The 15,168-nt window shown below is 43.7% G+C and overlaps 1 pseudogene; it reads right to left on the reverse strand.

Annotated features, from left to right (window-relative positions):
• Nucleotides 1–7,624: 7,624 nt before the first annotated feature.
• Nucleotides 7,625–13,960, reverse strand: LOC100663460 (large ribosomal subunit protein eL8-like; annotated as a pseudogene).
• Nucleotides 13,961–15,168: the final 1,208 nt, after the last annotated feature.

The following is a 15,168-nucleotide window of genomic DNA, read 5'->3' on the forward strand; positions in this document are numbered from 1 at the left end:
TGCTGTGGAGTCGACTCCAACTCATAGCGACCCTATAGGACAGAGTGGAACTGCCCCATAGAGTTTCCAAGGAGTGCCTGGCAGATTCGAACGGCTGACCCTTTGGTTAGCAGCCATAGCACTTGACCACTACACCACCAGGGTTTCCTTGGGAATCATAACTTAGCCAAATTGACACACATTTTAGGAGGATACAATTCAATCCACAACACTTGTGTACAAAGAAAAATAGAAAACTCTTAGGTGGCCATATTGGATCACACTACATCAGTGAGAATGAAATTATGTCTTTGGTTAAAAGCTGCCTTCTACCTTTTTTTTTTTTTTTATTTCTACCTTACTCATTCCTTTGACAGCATTGATGTATGAATTAAAGTTTATATTTAGTATAGCTGCATTTAAGGCACAAGATCTCATTTTCAAAACAGTGGTGCCAATTTTCCTTAAGTGTAACAGACTCAAATTTCAGTAGCAATCATATTTTTTAAAAGTTAACTACTTGTCAAGCAAGTTAAATAGGACATTTAGTATTCCTCTCCAGGAAGCTTATTGACTTGGAAAATGGCATATCAGCAACTTTCTTTAGGTCAGGCCGGGCGTGAGCTCCTCCAGGTATTACAGACTGTATCAGCAAACCAAGCCAAACCAGGCTTCTATTGCATTATTCTCTGCCCCACGCCCTCTCCACCCCACTCCTTAGGGACATTCTGTGTGTGTTTATATTTTTAAACTATACTTATGTTCTACTTTTTACTCACTATTTATCAGTAATTATATTTACAGGTCTGTCTTGGAAGAAGTACAACCAGAATGCTCCTTAGAAGCAAGGATGGAGAGCCTGCATCTTACATACTTTGGACACCTTGTCAGGAGGGATCAGCCCCTGGAGAAGGACATCATGCTTGGGAAAGTACAGGGTCAGCGGAAAAGGGAAGACCGTCAACGAGATGGATTGACAGAGTGGCTGCAACAATGGGCTCAAGCATAACAATGATTGTGAGGATGGCGTAGGACCAGGCAGTGTTTTGTTCTATGGTACATAGGGTCGCTACGAGTCAGAACCAACTCGACAGAACCTAACAACAACAACAACATATTTACAGGGGAAACCCTGGTGGTGTAATGGTTAAGAGTTCTGCTGCTAACCAAAAGGTCGGCAGTTCAAATCCACCAGGTGTTCCTTGGAAACCCTATGGGGGAGTTCTGCTCTGTCTTATAGGGTCGCCATGCATCAGAATTGACTCAATGGCAATGGGTTTTTTGGTCTGGTATATTTACAGAAAGCTTAATCTACACATTTAATGACTTTTCATTCTCCTCCAGCCCACCTCTTATTGAAAGGTAATTTCCCCCCCATATCATTTCTGACCCGGTTGAGGGAAGTAGAGAAGTTTCAGAAGAGGTACCTGTGTATTTTAGATGGAGTATTAGTCAGGTTTCTCCAGAAAAGTAAGGTCCCCAGGTGGCACAAATGGTTTGTGCCTGACTACTAACCTAGAAGTTGGCAGTTCAAACCCATACAGGGGGCACTGCGGAAGAGAGGCCTGGTGATTTGTTTCTGTAAAGATCCTTGTAGTGGTTGTTAAGTAAGTTGATTCCCACCCTAATCCTCTTTAACATAACCTTTGTTGTTGTTGTTAGGTGCCATCCAGTCGGTTCCACTCATAGCGTCCCTATTTACAACAGAATGAAATACTGCCCAGTCCTGAGCCATCCTCACAATCATTGCTGCGCTCGAGCCCATTGTTGCAGTCACTGTGCCAATCCGTCTTGTTGAGGGTCTTCCTCTCTTTCACTGACCTTCTACTTTATCAAGCATGATGTCCTTCTCCAGGGACTGATCCCTCCTGATAACACTTTCAAAGTATGTGAAACGTAGTCTCACCATCCTTCCTTCTAAGGAGCGATCCCTTAAGGACTGATCCCTCCTGACAACATTTCCAAAGTAAGTAAGATACAGTCTCGCCATCCGTGCTTCTAAGGAGCATTCTCGTTGTACTTCTTCTAAGACAGATTTGTTCGTTCTTTTGCCAGTCCATGGTATAGTAAATATTCTTCACCAACACCACAATTCAAAGGCGTCAAATCTTCTTCGGTCTTCCTTATTCATTGTCCAGCTTTCACATGCATATGATGCGATTGAAAATACCTTGGCTTGAGTCAGGCCCACCTTAGTCTTCAGGGTGACATCTTTGCTCTTCAACACTTTGAGGAGGTCCTTTGCAGCAGATTTACCCAATGCAATGCATCTTTTGATTTCTTGACTGCTGCTTCCATGGCTGTTGACTGTGGATCCAGGTAAAATGAAATCCTTGACAACTTCAATCTTTTCTCAGTTTATCATGATGCTGCTTATTGGTCCAGTTGAGAGGACTTTTGTTTTCTTTACGTTGATGTGCAATCCATACTGAAGGCTGTGGTCTTTGATCTTCATCAATAAGTGCTTCAAGTCCTCTTCACTTTCAGCAAGCAAGGTTGTGTCATCTGCATAATGCAGATTGCTAATAGGATTCTTTCTCCAAACCTAATGCCTCGTTCTTCTTCAGATAGTCCAGCTTCTTAGATTATTTGCTCAGTATACAGATTGAACAGGTATGGTGAAAGGATACAACCCTGATGCACACCTTTCCTGACTTTAAACCACATAGCATCCTCTCGTTCTGTACAAAAGACTGCATCTTGTTCTATGTACAAGTTCTTCGTGAGGATAATTAAGTATTCTGGAATTCTCATTCTTCACAATGTTATCCATTATCTATTACAATCTGTGCAGTTGAATGCCTCTGCATAGTCCATAAAACACAGGTAAACATCTTTCTGGTATTCTCTGCATTCAGCCAGGATCCATCTGACATCAGCTATGATATTCCTGGTTCCACATCCTCTGCTGAATCTGGCTTGAATTTCTGGCAGTTCCTTGTTGATATACTGCTGCAGTGGCTTTTAAATGATCTTCAGCAAAGTTTTACTTGCATGTGAGCTTAATGATATTGCTTGATAATTTCCAAATTCTGTTGGATCACCTTTCTTGGGAATAGGAATAAATATGGATCTCTTCCAGTCAGTTGGCCAGGTAGCTAGCTGTCTTCTGAATTTCTTGGTATAGATGAGTGAGGACTTTCAGCGCTGCATTTATTTGTTTAAACATTTCACTTGGTATCCCATCAATTCCTGGATCTTGTTTTTCGCCAATGCCTTCAGAGGAGCTTGAACTTCTTCCTTCAGTACCATTGGTTCCTGATCATACGCTGCCTCCTGAAATGGCTGAACATTGACCAATTCTTTTTGGTATGGTGACTCTGTGTATTTCTTCTATCTTCTTTTGATGCTTCCTGCATTGTTAAATATTTTCCCCTGTATAATCCTTCAATGTTGTAACTTGAGGCTTGAATTTAACATAACCTAATCTTGCCATATTAACCACAGGCAGAGATTAAGATTTATAATACGCAGGATAATCACATCAGATCACAAAATGGTGGACTACCACACAGTACTGGGAATCATGGCCTGGCCAAGTTGATACACATTTTGGGGGGACATAATTCAGTCCATAACACACAAATTGTTAAGGAGTCTTACTCTAATCCTGATGCCAAGTTCTTCTTCATATAGTCCATCTTCTTGGATTATTTGTTCACCCTACAGATTGAATAAATACAGTGAAAGGATACAATCCTGACGCACACCTTTTCTGATTTTAAACTATACAGTATCCCGTTGTTCTGTTCAAACCACTGACTTTTGGTCTATGTACAAGGTCCTCATGAGCACAGTTAAGAGTTCTGGAATTCCCATTCTTTGCAATGTTATCCACAATTTGTCACGATTTACACAGTCCAATGCATTTATATAGTCAATAAAACACAGGTAAACATCCTTCTGGTATTCTCTGCTTTCAGCCAGGATCCGTCTGATATCAGCAACGATATCACTTATTCCACATCCTCTTCTGTATCTGGCTTGCTGCAATTATCTGAATTATTTTAATTATCTTCAGAATAACTTTTACTTCTACGTGATATTAATAATATTGTTCAATAATTTTTGCATTCTGTTGGATCACATTTCTTTGAGATGTGCACAAATACAGATCTCTTCCAGTTGGTTGGCCAGGTAGCCATCTTCCAAACTTCTTGGCGTAGAGGAGTGAACACACCCAGTGCTGCATCAGTATGTTGAAACATCCCTGTGGTACTCAGTTGGTCTACTACTCAGGGAATAGCAAACTGAGGAAGAACAGCACCACATTCATCCTCAAAAAGAATATTTCAAGACTTATCCTGAAGTACAACTTCAGGAAAGTCAGTGATAAAATAATATCCATATACCTACAAGGAAGACCAGTTAAAACGATTATTTAAATTTACTAAAAAAAAAAAAAAAAGAATCATTAATGCCAAAGAAAAAGAAACTGAAGATTTTTTCCAACTTCTGCAGTCTGAAATTGATCAAGCATGCAAACAAAATGCATTGATAATTACTGGTGATTGGAATTCGAAAGTTGGAAACAAAGAAGGATTTGTAGTTGGAAAATATGACCTTGGTGATAGAAACAACACTGGAGAGTGCATGATAGAATTTTGCAAGACCAAAGACTTACTCGTTGCAAATAACTTTTTTCAACAAAACAAACAGCAACTATACGCATTGGCCTTAATGGACAGAAAGCACAGGAATCAAACCGGCTACCTCTGTAGAAAGAGACAACAGAAAAGCTCAGTATCATCAGTCAGAACAAGTCCAGGGACCGACTGTGGAACAAACCCACCAATTGCTTACATGCAAGTTTAGGTGGAAGCTGAAGAAAATTAAAACAAGCCTATGAGAGCCAAAATACAATCTTGAGTACATCCCACCTGAATTTGGAGATCATCTCAAGAATAGATTTGACACATTGAACACTAACGACCAAAGACCAGACAAGCTGTGGGATGACATCAAGGATATTATTATACATGAAGAAAGCAAAAGATCATTAAAAAGACAAGAAAGGAAAAAAATACCAACATGGATGTCAGAAAACACTCTGAAACTTGTACTTGAAGTAGCTAAAGTGAATGGAAAAAATGATGACGTTAAAAAGCTGAACAGAAGATTTCAAAGGGCAGTTTGAGAAGACAAAGTAAAGTATTATAATGATATCTGCAAAGACCTGGAGGTAGAAAACCAAAAGGGAAGAACACACTCAGTATTTCTCAAGCTGAAAGAACTGAAGAGAAAAATTTCAAGTGTCAAGTTGCAATTTTGAAGGATTCTACGGGCAAAATATTAAAGGACACAGGAAGCATCAAAAGAAGATGGAAGGAATACACAGTCACTGTACCAAAAAGAATTAGTTGGCATTCAACCATTTCAGGAGGTAGCATACAATCAAGAACTGATGGTATTGAAGGAAGAAATCCAAGCTGCACTAAAGGCATTGGCGAGAAACAAGCCTTCAGGAATTGACAGGGTACATTACAGTGTTCCAAAAGCTAATTATGTGATAAATTATACCTATCAAGAACTTACAAAAGATGAAGCATTCTAGGGTGCCCTGACAATATAATGAGTCTGTAACAGAAGAATTTACTTACCTTACTCAGGATGTCTTCTCAGTCAAATTAGTCATGTGCTCAATACTGACTGGGCGAATCCAGTTTGGAAGGTTAGACTCTGTCTACTCCATTGCTGGTAGACAGGGAAGTTTAATTAAAGAGGTGTCACTAAATTGAAAACCTGAAAATAAATATTTAAAAGCCTACATTGAGGGAAATATGATGCTAAGGTATTCTGCATAAAGAAAGATTATAGACCAAAGAAGTTGGCAGCTGAGCCTGAAAAATCAAATTCCATGAATACAACTAAGATGTATTTACGACTCATATTTCGCTGCTGTTGTGAGTTGCCATCGAGTCAGCTCTGACTCACAGCCACACCACGTACAATAAAACAAAACATTGCCTGCACCATCTTCATGATTATTGGTATGCTTGATTCCGTTTTTGTGGCCACTGTGTATTTTTAGTGCCTTCCAACCTAGGGGGCTCATCTTCCAGCACTATACTGGACAAGTTGCTGTTGTGATCCTTGGGTTTTCCTTGGCTGATTTTTGGAATTAAATCACCAGGTCTTTCTTCCTAGTCTGTCTTAGTCTGGAAGCTCTGCTGAAACCTGTCTACCATGAGTGACCCTGCTAGCATTTTAAATACCAGTGGCCTAGCTTCCAACATCATAGCAATATGCAAGCCACCACAGTACAACACTGACATATGGGTGGTGGTTGCCGATAACACCTCCCTAAAAATCGCCAACTGTGTAGCGTTACACTCTGTGTTAAACTACTCTTGAGTTGCATGTAGGAGAAATAGCCGTAGAGGATAGCCAGTGACAAGACACCAACTGTGAAAATTGAGGCAAATGAATGGACAAATTCCTGAAAGGAACAAATTAAATCATTTGTCAAAGTAATCATTGGATGATACAAAATTACCTCAAATCTGTAATTTATAAGTTAAAATCGTGACCCTATAAAACAAGTTTTGGGATGCATGTAAAATTTCTTCAGGGCCAAGAAGGGTCATTTTCAACAATTCCCACCACTGAAGGATTTGTTGAATATGTTAACGCCATGAAAGAGAAAACAAGTTGTCGTTGCTGTTGTTGTTGTTAGGTGCCGTCGAGTCCATTCTGACTCACAGCGACCCTGTGTACAACAGAACGAAACACTGCCCAGTCCTGCACCATCCTCACAATCTTTGTCATGCTTGAGCGAATAACAAGTTGGGGTGAGGAGGCAATATACCCACAAGTTGGTCTGACATTTAGAAGTCACCACTACAAAAAAAAGGACAGACTGACGCCAATAGGAAAAAAAAACTGAATACTGTGGGGGGGGGGGGGAAGACAACCGAAGAACACAAGGGGAAGGCCCGCGGTTAAAGCACCTAAACAAAAAAAAAAACTGCATGGTTTTGTTAAACTATTTTACACTATTTTTTAAAAGATGATTTCAAAGTATCTGAAAAACGCGCATATTGTCTGAAGCCCTACGTGACAAATGCAAACAGTTCATAAGCTTCATTTGGATGCCTGCCAAGGAAAATAAAGCGAAAGGCTGGCAGTTGAGCCCCCCTGAGACTCCTTGGAAGAAAGGCCTGGCGATTCGTTTCCGAAAGATCACAGCCTGGAGAACCCTGTGGAGCACAGTTCTACACTGACACACATAGGGCTGCCATGAGTCGCAGGCGACTCCACTGGCTTGGTCCTGATGAGACTGGACACGAAATTAGAGGTCCTCGCGTTCTCTTTCCCTTACGCTAGATGGCAACCCAGACAGGTCTGTGCAGCTACAGGTAAACGCGTTATCTGGAAGGCCAGGGGCCAAGGAGTTTGCACTGGTTGGGGGAACAACCCAGCTTTCGTTTTCCACATACACCGCACACGCAGATTTATGACACTGGAGAACTTTGACTGCATCCTCTACCTTGAACCATTCTCTCCTCCCTCCCATATGCACAGAATCTTCTCAAGCTTCTAGTATTTCAGGGACTGTAAGAGGATAAACATAGGCTCTGGGCTTTCCGCCTCGGCTCTGCTCAAATCTGCCCAGGCGCCTGCCTAAATTTCCTCTGACGCCAGCTCACTGCAGCACCGCCAGCCTCTTCCTGCTGCTCCATCCTCCCTCCCGCGGACAATCGCTGGCCAGGATGCCAACGACCGTTCTCCTGCCGCTTCTGACGCACCGGACCCCTGGGCTCGGCTGGAGCTTCGTCACAGAGGCGGGCGCTGGTGCCTCTGTGGCTCCGGCTGCCGCCGGTGGGGGTCGCAAGCGAGTCGGGGCCCCGCAGGGGGTGCCGGAGCGGCGAAGCGGGTCACTGGAGCGCACACCGGTGCGGGGACAGGATGGATGGAGCGCCGCCGCCAGGGTACAGCGAGGCCCGCGCCACGCGCCACGGTTGCGTGGATTCAGGCTCGGATACCGCGCGCACTCGGCCGACTGCGCAGCAGCGCCGCGCTCTGGATTTCTTTGAAAATGGAATAGATGTTTTTATCTTAATTACAAACCTTATTTAAGGTTTTATGAATTGGCCTTATGCTCAATACTGTCCTTAGTTTTTTGTTTTTTTTAATTACTGTTAGGATTATTTTTGTTTGTTTAAAATCCATACCAATAAAGTGATCTGCTGATGATATTCCTGAATTTTGGCTTGATATTTGGCAAACAGAAAAATGAAAGAATGGCAACTACAATCGTGAAAGCTTGAAAATACATGTGTCCTCTGTAAAAGAGAGCTTTGAGGAGTGGGGGAACAGGGGAGCAGACAACACTGCCCAGAGTGAAAATCAGTTTTTATTCAGGAAGGGGATCTAGCAAAGGCGTCAGTGTTTTTATTTGCATGCTCACCTGGTTTGCCCAGAAATGGGTAAGTTATGCTGCAGGAGGCGTCCCTGGGTGGTGTAAACAGCCAATGCACTAGGGGCTCAAATCCACCCAGAGGTACCTCAGAAGAAAGGCCTGGCGACCTACTTACAAAAAATCAGCCATTGAAAACCCTGTGGAGCACAGTTCTACTCTAACACACATGGGGTCGCCATGAGTCCAAGTCAACCCACAGCAACTGGAGATTATACTGCATCAACAAACAACCCTCAAAACCTCAGTGGCTTAAATCAACAAATGTTTTTCCTTGCTTATGCTGAATGTCCATCTTGGGTGGGAGGGGGCTTTATCCATGAGTCCTCACTACCCAGGGATGCAGCTAACCAGCCTCCATCTGGAATATCACTCAGCCAAGTGGCAGCCACATGGCACAGAAGTGATGGACCACTTTTGCTCACATTTCATTGGTCAAAAAAAAAAAAAATTCACACGTTCACACCTAATCTCAAAAGTTGGGAAAGCGTAACTCTACTGTGGGCCCAAAGAGGGAGAAAGGAGATGTTTGCAGGCAGCCCTGACGGCTATCGCATCATCCTCGGCCAACATCTTTGTGAAGGTCCGAGCCAATAGATAAGCCAAAGATAAGGAGAGAGTTGTGCTCATGGGAAAGCAGCCACATTTGTCATTATTTGTAGGTTATTTTTCTATCTTATCTCCACTAGGACAGAGGGTCACAACCTGGCAGAAGGTTGCATCCGTTTCGCGGCTCAGTACAGACGTGAGTCAGCACAGGCGCAGAGCGTGACGTTCCCTAGACAGTTGCTTACACACCTTACCCACCAGCCGCCTCCTAGCCAACGAAAAGGCAGAACGCTTTGAGGCACTAATGGTCTCACAATCCTGGTTTTTTTCCCAAAGCATTCGAGTCTCCAAAGTCTATTTACTTGCCTGATTCTCCCCACCTGCTCCCACCACACAACACACACACACACTCACACACCCCCAAACAAATGACAGTGACACTTCAGAACATCAGGAATAAAGACAAAAACCTTCAAAGCATGTCTCACCTATAAAGGAATAAAAATCAGACTGACATAGAGTCTCTTACTTGTTGTTTATGTTTGGTATTTTTGAATTTTTGTGGTTATTATTATGCTGTATTAGACCTCTAATTCACACACACACAAAAAAAGGATCAACGGCTCAGAAGATGCAATGTCATGAGGAAAATGGCAACATAAGTATTCGGAAGAATGCTGTAAACATCACGAATAGTTCTCCAGTGTGACTATGGAATAAGAAATTGCAAATTCTCAGGCAAATGAATTCTTGGGTAATGATTTCACATATGTAGCCATGAATGAAGATGGTGAGTATAAATTCATGGAGGAATATTTGACAATTTAACTTATTGGACCAGCAATCCACTTGCCCCTAGTCCCCAGTATGTTGCCATTATAACAAAAAACTGACAAAGCTGTAAAAATGTTTTCTATATTGGTCCAAAAAAGCAACCAAACCAGTTTTTCCAGAACAATCACAAATAATGCTTTCTAATGTAGGACTGATTGTTCTAGCTACTAAAGGTACAAAGAAAACAAAAGCTACTGAAGCATCATTTTAAGTTGCTCGACTCTTAGCAAATGCAGGTAAAAGTCATACAATTGCCCAAAAGCTCGTAAGCCAGCTGCAAAGATAAGGACCATACCTGGAGAAAGAGCCGGAAAAGACTATTGACAAAACCCCTTTATCAGATAACATTGTCGGACATCGTGCAATATCAAAAGCACACAAAATTAAAAGAGCAGTTGTTAGTGTCTACACATGCTAGCAGGTACTTTGCTTTTGAGCAAGCCAGGTCCTCCAACGTCCAGGTTATAAAGCAGCTTTTTTTTTTTTCTTGGCACATGTGGGGTTCAAACCTGAAAGAACAATGCTGCCTGGCTTGTCATTTTGTTTTTTGTGCCAAAGTGTGATAAGAGGCTTTTCACTTCTAGATTGTTTACTTGGTGAGTCATGGGGTGGAAACGGCCCTTTGGGATCGGTGCCAGGTCTGAAGCAGCCCCGGTTGCCGTAGGAAGAGCTTTGCTCTGTGAGTAAGAGGTTGCTCCACACGCTGCTTTATTCACAGAAAAGAGTTAATGGTCAACAAAATGCATGCGGACCTTGATTCAGTGTTGAAGGACTTAGTAAAAAAACAAAACAGAACCATTATATAGAGAGAGAGTGAATCTTGGTTAAGTGCACATCTTTCTTTAGCATACTGTGAGACAAAATAGGTTGTGTACAGGTCAATATGCTTGCAGTCAGGGATGACTGAAATCCAGTTCCAAGTGGATTAAACAATGAATGGAACTAATTAAATCGTTTGCGATGTCATCAGGGCTCTGGCTATATTTCTCTGCAGTTGTGTTGGCTCCGTTCTCCTCCTCGTGTTGGCTTCTTTTCAAACCAGCGTCCCTTGTGGTAGGAAAACGGCTACAGCTGTTCTAGGCTTTCAGGTTCAACCCACACCGTTCAGACCGAGAGAGAGCCTCTGCCCCCCAGAAATCCCCGAGAAAGTCCTGAGGTTCACACTGATTGGGCCGGCTGAGATCACATGTCCACTCCTAAACCAATCACTATGTGGCTGGGAGTGGAGCACACCGATTGCTCCACGCCTGCCCTAATGACAAAAAACCAGAGCAAAACAAAGGAAAAATTGGTAAATCTGATAGGAAACAATTATTAATGTTTAAAAACTGTGTTTTATCTTAAAATCATTGGTGAAACACTTTACTCTTTTGCTAGAATGCAGTGGTCTGTGAGTGTGCCAAATGCCCATTAAGTGGTCTGTGGTATGTAACTTTGAGAAATTGCACCTTCAAGATGCTTCAGGGATCTAATATCTGACGAATACTCCTTTCAAATTCATATGCTCATAAGTAGCAAACAGTTATTAAAAAGCGACACCCCTAATGAGATCCACTGGAGCCCTGACGGTGCAGTGGTTAACACGCTCGGCTCTAACTGAAAGGTCGGCGGTTGGAACCCACCACTCAGTCTGCAGGGGAAAGATGGGGGTGTCTGCTGCCATAAGGATTACAGCCTTGAAAACCCTATGGGGCAGTTCTACTCTGTCCTACAGGGTCGCTATGAGTCAGAATCCATTCAACAGCAGCGGGCTTGGGTTTTTGGAATGAGATCCACAGGTCCCTGGAGGTGCAAATGCACTCAACTACTAACCTAAAAGTTGGCGGTTTGAACCCACCCACTGGCACCACAGAATAAAGGCCTGGCAATCTGCTTCTGTAAAAATTACAGCCAAGAAAACCCTATGAAGTAGTTCTATTTTGTAACACATGGGGTTGACATGAATTGGAATCACTCCACTGACAATGGGTTTGGTTTCTTTTTGTTTGTTTGTTTTTAATAAGACCCACATGTCTCTTTTCATCCATTCCCCTTGTAGTATATGCTAGGGAGGGAGCTGGAAGCACCAGGCCAGGCTTCCTGCAGTGGTGTCTTTCCAGGTGTGAGCTCCTCCATCCTTCTGGGCTCTATGCTGTGCGGGCCCAGGACCCTTGAGGCAGTAGTGGGGTCGGCACAAGCACCCTCATCATCAGTATTCCCTGTAGGCCATTATCGCCAAGGCAGTACCTCTCTCTACCTTGCTTCTACTTCCCCTTCTACAATTCATTCCACTCCCTCGTGAGTCTAGTTTTTTTTCTTCTCCATTTGCACAAGGTCTATCATGCCTGGCCCAAATAGCACCCTCAGTCCCAAGTCTGCCTGACTTTCCAGGTCCAGCAGCCAAAACTAACTAACGAAAATCTCTCCCTCAGGCCTAAATCTCCGGAAGAGAGAATCTTATTGATCCAGCTTAAATCCCTATTCCTGGTCTAATCAGCATGGAAACCTGGGGGACACCAATATGGGTAGGAGGGAAGATCACAGCAAAGGGCTGTGTTAGTTTCATGTGGGCACCATAACAAAATACCCTGAGTGGCTTATAAGAACAAAAATTTATTATATCATAGTCCTGAAGTCTAGTTGTTCAAATTCAGCATGTGAACAGGACCATGCTGTCTCTGAAAGCTCTAAGAGAAGATCCTTTCTCGTCTCTCCCACTTTCTGGTAGCCTCAGGTGTGCTTGGATTTGCAACCAAGCATAACTTAGTTGTCAGGTGGCTATCACATGGGATCAGATCAGATTAGGGCCTACCCTACTCCAGTATGACCTCAAAACCCTATTTGCAAACAAAGTCACGTTCACAAGTACGAAGGGTTAGAACTTCAACATACCTTTTGGAACGGAGGGACGCCATTCAATCCAGAGCAGGGCACTGACTCAGTAGTACCTCAAAGCGTGTCACCAAATCCTTGAGGAGACATCCTAACGTCCTCTAGGTGTACCCTTTGAAGACAGCTCAGGAGAGCAACATGGACTATGCTGAACAGTGGGTGAAGGGCAGCGCTCATGTAGGCCAAGTAGATCAGGTAAAGCCCCAAGCAGGCAGGAAAAAGCCTGGCAGCAGGGTCTGACACCTGAACCTCTGGAGCTGATCGAAGCCTCGGTAGCTGCCAAGCTGATTCGGCCCGGGAGCTGAAGACAACCACTTGCACATAGCTAAGATCAATCCTTCTACCACATCACCTGAGCTGTACCTTGTTCCCTGTTAGATCTGGTGTGCCTTTTTTCTTTTTTCTTTTTTTTTGAAGGATAAGTTTTATTTTTATGTACAGAAAAATCAGCTGTGTACATTTAGCCCAGTTGGTGGCGAGTTCTTTGGCCTTTGCCTTTTCCAGCTCGGCAATGCAAGCCACAGACTTGGGACCCAGGATGTTGTCTCCCCAGTGACAGCGGATCTAGTTGTATATGTAGTTGTAGTTTGTCCTGATGACTTCCACCAGCTTAGCCAGAGCTCCTTTGTCTTTTGAGTTCACCTGTGGGAAGGCAATTGTGGTACAGGTCTTCCTGTGGATGAGCTGTCTCAGCCTGGCCTTCCCCTTGATGATGCAGTAGGGAACCCCATCTTATGACACAAGGCCGGCAGGAGGACAACCAGCTGGATGGGGTCCACGTCATGTGACATTACCACCAGCTGGGCCTTCTTGTTTTCTACCAAGGAGGTAACAGTGTTGACCCCGCTCAAAGCACAGGGTGTCTCTTGGTGGGGATGTCCCCTTTGCCAGCAGCCTTCTTCTCAGCCTGGGCCAACAGCCTCTGCTTCTCCTGCTTTGTCTCTGGTTTGTACTTGTGGGCCAGCTTCAGCAGTTGAGTAGCTGTCTGGTGGTCCAAGGCCTGGGTGAACTGGTTAATGATGGGGACATTTTCAGCCGCTTATAGAGGATAGCCCTCTGCCGCTGCAGCCAGATGTAGCAGGGCCATTTGACAAAGCGGGGGAGATCCCTTTTGGGTTGGATATCCTGTCCGATGGCAAAACTCTTGGGCCTTTTCTCAAACAGGGGATTTACCACCTGCTTCTTGACAACAGCAGGGGCCAGGGCCACCTTCTTTCCCTTAACCTTCTTTCCTTTTGGCACCTTGGGCAGATGGACTTCTGGTGTGTCTTTATTAGCAAATCTAACAACTTTTTCTGATGTTGGAAGTTACTCATTACTTATGCTGTCCAAACTGGAACATGATGGAAGCATTGAGACTGAGTCCTCTAAGGCTGGAGCTCAGCCTCTAGCCATCTGTCAACCCTGGACCTCCTGGCCCCAAATCTTTTTTCTTTATATGTATGTATATTGTGCTTTAAGTGAAAGTAGCTCCAAGTCTTGATCAGCAATAGTTTCTGTCACAAAATCAACTTTCTGACCTTTTAACATGACCTCCAGGCATGAACCAAGATGCTTTTCTGGACTGCGAGCCCGTTTTCCGTTTATGGGATGTATGTCTCTCTCCTTGACTAAGAAGTACGTAGCCTATGATAGTGGGAACACATGACCTTTGGGGTCATCGAGGCCTAGGTTTGAGCCCTAGACTCACCACACAGGAGCCATGTGAGGCTCACCTCTATGAGCCTGAATCTTGATTGGGAAATTTGTGAAAACTCTCCCATGAGGACTGGATTAAAGAATCTAATAACAAACATCTGATACATAGTTGGACCTCAAATATTATCCCCACTTCTCTCCCTAGAGGCAAGGATTCTTAGTTCATAATCCAGACTCTTTGTCTTACACCCAATGTCTGATCAATTCAACAAGCAGTTATTGGACACGTACCATGTACAATTCACTGGCAAGTGATAAGGGGATCTAACACGGGCACTGAACTCCAGAAATCCAGTCTCTTGTCTTCATCTTCTTCTGTAAACTTACCATCAGAAGGAGGTGGGGTGGGCTCATGTGCTTCCCAACTTCCCAGAAGTTTTGGTGACTGTGAAACTTTGTAAATGATTACCAAAGAAGTAGTCCCACTTTCTTCTCCCTGGAAATGTCTCAGCAGTAGAGTACTCCAAAGGCCTCAGTCTGTTTTTCTCCCTTCTCTCTCTCTCTCATGTCTTTGCTCAGTTGGTCCCCAATTCCTAGAAGGAGTTGAACAGGAGTCACCACGGCCCCAGTGGAAAGTGGAAGAGCGTTGCAATAGAGACCAGTGGCTATGGTTCAGCACCTTGAACAGCTCCAGGTGGGCGTCTCAGGTGAGTCCTTTTAGGCCATGGCCTCATCGCATCTGTATAAGGGTCAATCTGAGGGCAGAGCCTCCTTGCCTTTCATAGGTTTGGTTCCTGCTGCTGGAATAACTGGATCTTCGCCGGAGTGCATGTTGTCAACTGTTACAATCCTCCTCTCTGGGCTGGAAGGTGGGTCTG

Source organism: Loxodonta africana, chromosome 4 (genome assembly GCF_030014295.1).
Source record: "Loxodonta africana isolate mLoxAfr1 chromosome 4, mLoxAfr1.hap2, whole genome shotgun sequence".
Lineage (NCBI taxonomy): Eukaryota > Metazoa > Chordata > Mammalia > Proboscidea > Elephantidae > Loxodonta > Loxodonta africana.